The sequence below is a fragment of the Silene latifolia genome, chromosome 1, assembly GCF_048544455.1.
Source record: "Silene latifolia isolate original U9 population chromosome 1, ASM4854445v1, whole genome shotgun sequence".
Classification (NCBI taxonomy): domain Eukaryota; kingdom Viridiplantae; phylum Streptophyta; class Magnoliopsida; order Caryophyllales; family Caryophyllaceae; genus Silene; species Silene latifolia.
The window spans coordinates 73,185,618-73,194,987 of record NC_133526.1 but is presented as its reverse complement, the minus strand read 5'-3'; the positions used below and the strand labels follow the sequence as shown (position 1 = coordinate 73,194,987).

Here is a 9,370-nt window from a genome sequence, read left to right as displayed (position 1 = left end):
CTTCAGCGCAGGTGGCACGATTTGTTGTGCTTGTTGACTACTTGCAATGATTTTGATAGAGAGAATTTGTAGGAATTTGTAACTTGTTCTCTCTAGCTCATTTGCAATTATGAATTTTCAACCATTGAAATTAATGAGGAGAGCTCTATTTATAGAGTTTTGATTCTCCTTGTGGGACTTTGGTAGTCAGAGGCCCGTTTGTGGGCTTATTAGTGAACTTGGCCCAAATTTGCTTCTTTCTGGGTTTAGAGATCCAAATATCTTCTTTTGTAATCCGAATCGACCCATATTTCATTTAATCGGGATAAAATAATTATATTAAGTTTAAATGTGGTATTAACTCAAAATAATTAATTTATTTGATTTATTCGGCACTTAAATAAATTTTCTGTGCCTACAGTAATTAATCTTAAATGACAACAGAGTTGCATTGTGGGTGATGTTGTGGCGTAGGAAAAAAGCTTTTTTTTTTAAGTTCAAAGCTGTCGATCTTGATTGATGATAAAGGTCGTCTATTGAACGTGTTTTGAGCTTAAATATATTGTAGAGGAATGTGAAAATCATTTGGTGATTGCTTTTCCTATCATTATACTGTTCTTTAAATTAGGTGACACCGTGTGTTAAATTAAGTAGTATATTTTTTATTGTGATACTATATTTCATCGAGGTAAATTAAACGAATTGATAAGAAAAGAACTTAGTTACATTAAACGGATTGATAAAAAAAGATTGAGTTAAATTAACTGGAGTAATGTAAAAGGAATAATAAAAGGAATAATAACAATAAAAATAAAAATAATAACAATAACAACAACAACAACAACAACAACAACAACAACAACAACAACAACAACAACAACAACAACAACAACAACAACTAAAAATAGTAATAATAATAATAATAATAATAATAATAATAATAATAATAATAATAATAATAATAATAATAATAATAATAATAATAATAATAATAATAATAATAATAATAATAATAGTAATAGTAATAATAATATTAATAATAATAGTAATAATAATAATAGTAATAATAAAAATAATAGTAATAATAGTAGTAATAGTAGTAATAATAGTAATAATAGTAATAGTAATAGTAATAATAATAATAATAGTAATAGTAATAGTAGTAATAGTAATAATAGTAGTAATAATAGTAGTAATAATAATAATAGTAGTAATAGTAGTAATAGTAATAATAGTAATAATAGTAATAATAGTAATAATAATAATAATAATAATAATAATAATAATAATAATAATAATAATAATAATAATAATAATAATAATAATAATAATAATAATAATAATAATAATAATAATAAGGTCGAGTTCCGGTGAGAACGGGTCTTTAGGTGAGAACGGTAAGAACAGATCTCAACCCTTCCTTTATCTTACTGAAATCAACGATCAAGATCTGACTTGGAAATGAACCCAAAATCCACGACAATCCTTTGTCACTTCTCACGTCAGTACGACGCCAATGCTTTGCCACATCAACAATCAAGATCAAGAACTTTTTCCTTTATCTCACTGAAATCAACGGTCAAAGAGAATAAGCGCCACCATGTCCCTCGTCAAACCATCTCAGCAACCTCGTCGACGTTTTCAACCTGCAAGCACCGGTCAAGCCACTACTATAACCTCCCATTCATCATGCCCTTCCCCCTCTTACCACTAGTCGTCATTGATGATGACCCTACTCCACCGTCAAACATGACAAAAGGCGGTGTCGTCACACCGTTGATGACCAATATACCATTACATCACTTCTCTTAAATTTCGTCATCATCTCCCTACGTCGTTTACCGGCCAATTGATTGACTTTAAAGCACGTAAGTTGACGCCCACTGGTAAACCAGTGAAGCCATGATCGCTCCTTGCTTAATCTCCACTTGTCTTTTTACTGTCATGTCTCACCCGACATTTCCCTCATTTTCGAAGCTTTGAATTTTTGAATATACTTCATGTGAAAGTTATATTGTATCCATTAAAGTTTTTATGCAATTTCAAAATATATCTTATATGTACGATAAAATGTTCATCATGTGTACATATAATGCACCTACACGGTAGGTAAATTAAACCTCAAATTAAATATACGTACATGCGCCAAGTGTATATGTAAAATGTACCACAAGTTTACATTAAATACACCTAATGTGTATATAAAATTAATGTACCTCATATATACGTAACATGACTAAATATATATGTAAAATGTACCTGATCTATGTGTAAAATTCACGTATATGTAAATTATTGTACCGAAGGTATATACAAATATGCCTCACATATATGTAAAATGAACTCGATGTATATATAAAATGTACTTAAGACATTTTTTTAATGTACCTAAGATTACGAATAATCTATGTAATATTTTACGTGTGTATAGCTAGGTAGCACGGACACTCCTCTTAATCAGCCGTCTTGTGTTCGACACAATATCGGACACCGAAACTCGTCGGACACACGCCTAAACGTGTCATACGCCTATAAAGCCGTGTCTAGCTTTCTTCATTTAGTTAGGCACGTGTTTGACGCATGTCCATGGTATTCGGTCTTGTGCCCGACGCTTGTCCTTGGTATTTGGGCATCATTTGGGCAAACTGATGTTCTTTAAACGAGAAATGAGCTGTCAAAAGAGATTGATTAGAAGATGGGTTTGGGTGGGAATGAAAATGAGTTATAATCAAGGTCAGGTTTTACCATCACTTATTTAAATTTAATATCAAATACTTTAAAAAAAATTGAATGACTATAACTATAAAATATATATTTTATTAAATTAAATAACGTGTCCCGTGTCCTAAATTTCATGGGATGCGTGTCATGTGTCCGTGTCATGTCCCTGTCCGTTTTGGTGTTACCTAGGTGTATAGTACATTTTCATTATATATATATGGTACATTTAAAATATGCATATACGTAAAATGCACCAAATATGTATATAAAGTTAATGTTCCTCACATATATACTTTAATATATAAAATGTACCTTTCAAGTATGTAAAATGTACATGTTTTATGTATAAATAGTAACTCACATATACGTAAAATATGCGGAGTATGTGTGTAAAGTATTCCCATGACATTGGTGATTTATGTTACAAATATTATTTAGTAATATAATTGATTTGAAGAACTTTCTAATAACTCAATTATTACGAGTACTTTAAAAAATGGTACCTTACGAATTCGGAGCAAGCTCGTGCTGATAACGTGTTAAAAATTACGATTGAGAGTGAAATGTTATGTCTTTTCTCATTTATCGGGTACAGTATTTATACAACATAATACGATGTGTATACATTAAATGCACTCAAGACATTTGCCATATTTATGAACTTTGGGGAGGACGGTGGAGTAAATTCCGGAGTTGATATTTTCACCTTTACTCTTATGTTTACAACAGACTCATCTTATATTTTAAGAATTTTAAGACTTTTAGATGATTTCTCTCTAAAACTTTCAAACAATGTTATTAGGGCATCAGCAATAAGGGGTTCATAAAGAGGTTTGTCCACTATTTAAGAGGTTTGTCGACAAACTTCTCTATTATTGGATAAAGTTAAGAAGTTTCATCTATGAGAATGGTTACATTTTTGTATCTACGTTTGTTGATAGTAAGTGGGTCCTTATGGGTAATAGTTTATTGTTGTGTATGTATTTTCTTTGTTTGTGGCCCATATTATGAACCTTCAAATTTTTGATCTATTGTTATAAAGAGGTTTATTGTTAGAAAGGCTTGTATGGTGAATGATTTGGCATGAGATGAACCTCAAAAGTGGTTTATCTATTACTAATGCTTTAGCATCATGTCCAAAGTATTGTATAACAATAGGGACCGAATCTTGTAGAAGAGAATGAGACATAGATGTACCCTCCCTCGCATTGAGATACCATAAGAACACCCTAATCAACTCCTAGAGCTAATAAATACTTTCTCCATTTCATTCAATTCTATACATTTACTTTTTGGGCACTATACATTAGTGGGAAAAATCTTTCATACAACTTCTAATATATATAGCATAAAAGATAGTCATGTGAGATCATTTTTAAATTGTCTTACCGTATACATTGTGAATATCAAATTTTTATAATGTTTATTAATACATAACTAAAAATATGAACCAAATAAAACAACTATTGATATACGTGTATAAAACAAATGTATAGAATTGAATGGAGTGGAGGAATTAGTCCGCTTGGTTGACATCTAGGTAGCACGGACACTCTGTAATACCCGTCCTCTTAGGGACCCGATTACCGACGTTGACTGACCTTGGACACCTGCCTTGGCCTTCGGAAACCTCACGAGTGATGACTTGTGAGGATGTGAGTCTTAGTGTGCATGTTACTCGATCAAGCTAAGGTTACTCAATCGAGTAGCTTGGGAGCTCGATCGAGTAGATGTCACTCGATCGATTAGCGAGTTTGCAGCGGGGAATTATAAATCGTAAATCGTGAAACCCAAATCATTTCTCTACCTTTCTTCCTAAACCTAAATGCAATCATTTCACTCCTCCTTCCCCATGGTTCACCTCCTTGAGACCTTTGTGAGTGATTACACCTTAGAGATGGGATGCTTGAGTCGGGTAGCGGTCTTGACGCCGGATTGCTTTGTATAGGTATGTTGTCACCATCATCATCGCCATCGTTAATTTCAAATATGGTTACGGTAGTAGTAATAGATGGTATAATGGTTGTTATAGGTTGTTTTGCTGGTTGATTGTTATCTTGTGATCGGACACGGAATCGTTGCGGTTTGCTAAAGGTAGGAGCCTACTCAGTACTGTTGATTGTCTAGAGGGTCTGTTGTTAATGTTTAATTGGATTGGTGTCTTTGTTGATGATCGGTTGTGGTAATAGTAGTTGGTGATTGTTGTTTGTATGGCTGATTGTGATTGTTGTATGTGGTTCTCGAGGTGCGTCCTCGACTGAGTGGAGTCACTTGCGGGGGTGGCTTCACGCCCTTGATTCTTCTTCTGTGGAACTCGCCACAGAAGGGATGTGCACATTAAGGAACATGGGTTTATCGCTCGAATTGATGAGCGGGGCTTAGGTGGGAGCGGCTGCGGTCCCCCACTGGCAGGACTGAACCTTTGGATAGTCAGAGGTGTGTGGATGGTTGGAGGAGGGGTTGTGTGTGTGTTGCTTCAGTTGCGTTTCGTCTGCTTTGTACTTGTTTCCTCAATTACTGACCTTGTGTAGTTTTGTTGTGTTGTCTCTTTGTTTTGTGTCTGTCTTGATCCACTTTGGTGAGCAGTCAGTCTTAGCAGGTTGGTCTTTGGATCATAGTTGGGTGCTTGGAAGGATGAGTGATGTGTTCATGATAAGTGCATATTTTATCTATTTTCATCCCCTATATTAGCTCCATTTTATTTGTTATTTAGCACTTATCACTAATATTTGTTGTTCTAGTATATTTGCTTGTCTTAACACGTTTTTGTAGAAATCTAAGCATTTAGAGGCTTTTTCCTATCATTTTGTACACTAAGTCCACTAAGCTAAACAAGACCTAATATTGGACTAGCATGGAAGTGTTTGAATGGGTGTTTGCATTAAGATTTGATGGATTGAAGTGAGAATTACAATTGAAGCCTAATGCAAAGTCAAGCCCAAAATGAAGGCCATATTAAGGTGCAAGCATTGGATACCAAGAAGCTTAGGATGCTAAGAATTTAAAGAATTACCGGATGATTAAGGAGCATTAAAGCACGAGCATTGGGATTCCTTAAACAATTAATCAAGAATTTAAGGAGAAAACCCGGAAATCACACGACCCCGATCGGGGTCGCCCAACCCTGATACCGGCTGCATGCTCATTGATTTCTTACGTTTTCTTCTTCCTCTCCTATAAACAGGAGAGGCATTCCAAGGCTTAGGGCATCCAATTTTACGTCTCATTTTACTTTACAATAGCCTTAAGCATTATATTTCTCTCATTAGTTTTCTCATTTTAGTTTACAAATTGTTAAGCCTTCCTTAATTTAATCCTTCAACATTTTGTTCTACACTCAAGTTATTGTTCAAGCTTTTCTTATTCAAGTTAATTTGGTTATTTGTTCTTCCTTGCAAGTCCAATTCTTTATGGTATTTCTACTTCTAGTTTATTATTTTACTTTTCTACTTTAGTTATCGTATAATTTATCATTAGTTCGATCATCATATCATTTTATCATTAGTTTTGTTTATGTTTCATCATTTAGATTCTATCATTCGTACAACCATGTTTAGCATTTCTTATATTATAGTTTGCAATTTATATTCCAACATGAGTAGCTAAATCCCCTAGTCTAAGGGTTGGGGGAGCCATGCAAAATCAAATATATAATATGTTAAAATAGGTTGATAAATTATATTGTTCAATTGTTTCTATCACATGTTTGCTCCATAATGTTTAATCTTTGTTTAAGGCCTTATTCATAGATTAAGTGTGTTCATTCGTTCTAAAAGTCGAGAGGCATGGAACCGAATTAGACAAATCATGTGTAGTAGGACGACATAGTCATGGACGAGAGTTTCTCTAGGACCCGGTCTATGGCTGATGCTAATGCCGCAAGGTGGGTATCTCTAAGCCTAAACAATTGACAATGTTATTAGTACCGAATTTATCATAATCATATGTTTACCTTTGCATGAGTGACCCAAACCCCTTAAACTTCCTTTTAATTATATAATTCATACCATAGTTTTTATTAGTCATCAAACAAACAAACCAAACGAAAAACAAAATCGACCTTGATAAGAATCTTTCCATAGCATTTCACGACGTAATTCCCGTTTCCTCGTGTTTGACCCATATTGCTACATTAACTTGTTGTTTAGGGTAATTATCTTTGCATAGGTACATGACAAGCCTATCAAATTTTGGCGCCGTTGCCGGGGAAACGGTTTTATTGCGTTTTGAATTGTCGATTTTTATCTTGTTTTCTTTTGTCTTAAGGAACACTTGTTCCTTAAGACCGTTACTTATCATTTCTCTAGAAATTGTTGTCTTATGCCCAGATCCTCTCGTCGTGGAGAATTGCTTTCACCGGATTCCGATCCCGAGAAAACCTTTAGGAGAAGACGACGTTTTTGGAAGGAAGTGAAAGAAGCCTCTTCTCCCGTCTAAGCTGAAAGTGCTAGAAAGTCTTACTTAGACGATCTAGAAGCCCTTGAAGAGGAGGAGGTTTCAAGTTCATCATCTCCACCGCCACCACCATCTACTACCAAAAAGATGGTGAAACTTTTCGATCACGCAAAGCCCACCGCGGCCATGCTTCCGGCCGGTATCACAACCACTCAAATCATCGCGCCGGACTTCGAGATAAAACAGGCTTTCATTAGCCTTGTGGAGAGGAAGCAATTTGGGGGAAGTCCTTTGGAGGATCCCAATTTGCATGTGCAAAATTTTTGTGACTATTGCTCCATGATCCGTCAAACGGGCGTCACTCAAGCCCAAATAAGGGAAATACTTTTCCCTTTCTCTTTGAAGGACAAGGCCAAGCTTTGGATCAATAGCCTTGACCTCACCGCCATGGGAATCACCAATTGGGAGACTTTGGCTCTTGCTTTCTATCAAAAGTTTTTTCCACCGGAGAAAACTCAAACTTTGAGGAGCCAAATCACCGGATTCCGTCAACAAGCTCTTGAGAGCTTATATGAGGCTTGGGATAGGTACAAGGAGCTTCAAAGACAATGCCTACATCATGGGCTAGATGATTGGTTTCTAGCAATAACATTCTGCAATGGATGCAGTGCCGAGTCCCGAAGGATTCTTGATTCCGCCAACAATGGGCGGTTTGATCAAATTGACACCGATATTGCTCATGCCATGATCAAATCTATGGCGGTCCATGATGACCAATATGTCAATTCCCGAAGTGTGCCACTCAAAGGTAAAGAAGAATCCTCCGAAAACTCCGTCTTGCTAGCTAAAATTGCCTTACTCCAACAACAATTGGTGGAAAGAGATGCTAAAGATTCCATTCAACAACTCAATACCGTGTCTTCAACAAGTCAAATCGTTGTTTGTGATGGTTGTGGAGGTGCGGGTCATTATGCCGCTCATTGCCGAGCTCCTAATGAAGAGGTAAATGCGTTTCAAGCTTTTAGACAAAGTTGAAATCCACCGGGTACATTTTGCAACACTTATAACCCGAATACAAAATTTCATCCGAACTTGTCTTACACTAGCAACAATGTGCTTAACCCTCAACCCCCACCACAACAAAATGCCTATATCCCTCAACAACAAAAATATGTCCCTCCACTGGGTTATCAAAATCAACAAAGGCCCCCACAAAATAATTACCAACAAAATCCACCACAAAATGGCCAACAAAACAATCAAGGAGGTGGTAAGCTTGAGGGCATGATAGTCCAAATGCAAAGGGAATTATTGGCTCAAATTCAAAAGAATGATCAAGCTCATAGTGCCGCGGTCAATATATTAGAACAACAAGTGGCTCAACTAGCCGCTTCTAACTCTCAAAGGAAGAATGGTCAACTACCTCCCCAAGGTGAGCAACCACACGAGACCGTCAATTCTATCTCCTTGAGAAGTGGTACAAGCTATGATGGGCCATCCATGACTTTGGATGATGAATTGGTTGTTAAAAAGGCCAAGCTTAGGGGAGATGACAAAAAGAAGGCTAGTGGAGAGCCTCTTGTGAGGGACCATGTACCATTTCCCCACCGGTTGTTGATGCTAAAGAGGAAGAGAAAGTTTGATGCCAAGGATGTTGAGTACCCTATGCCCAAAGGGAGTGACAAGGTGGTTGTTGAAGAAGTCTCTCCTAATGCTACGGAGAGTGATGCCGTTTTAAAGAAGGTCAGTGTTCCCAATGAGAAAGAGAACGTGAAAGATGTGGAGGATGCTCCTCCCAAGGAAGTTGTTCAAGTACCATTTCCCCATCGCCTACCAAAGCACAAGGAAGAAGGTAAGTTCGGTAAGTTCATGGAAATGTGTAAGAATTTACAAGTTACCATCCCGTTTATGGAATTGCTTACCCAAGTCCCTTCTTACGCAAAGTTTATGAAGGAAATCCTCTCAAAGAAGCGATCCTTCAATGAGGTTGAGACCATTGCTTTCACCGAAGAGTGTAGTGCACTCTTACAAAATAAGTCTCCCCCGAAACTTAAGGACCCCGGTAGCTATTCTATTCCTTGCACTATAGGCACATATACCATTGATAAGGCCCTTTGCGACCTAGGACTAGTGTAAGTGTCATGCCCTATTCCCTTTGTGAAAAACTTAACATGGGTGCTTTAAAATGCACAAGTACAACATTGCAAATGGCGGACCGTTCTTTAAAGTGACCTTTAGGTGTCTTAGAAGATGTACCCGTCAAAGTTGGCAAGTT

At 36.4% G+C, this 9,370-nt stretch overlaps 1 non-coding gene across 1 annotated transcript; it reads right to left on the bottom strand.

The window, feature by feature from the left end:
• Positions 1 to 7,614: 7,614 nt before the first annotated feature.
• LOC141619863 (small nucleolar RNA R71) lies at positions 7,615 to 7,721 on the bottom strand. Its single transcript, XR_012531825.1, has one exon. It is a non-coding gene; the product is annotated as a small nucleolar RNA R71 (small nucleolar RNA).
• Between the last annotated feature and the right edge of the window lie 1,649 nt (positions 7,722 to 9,370).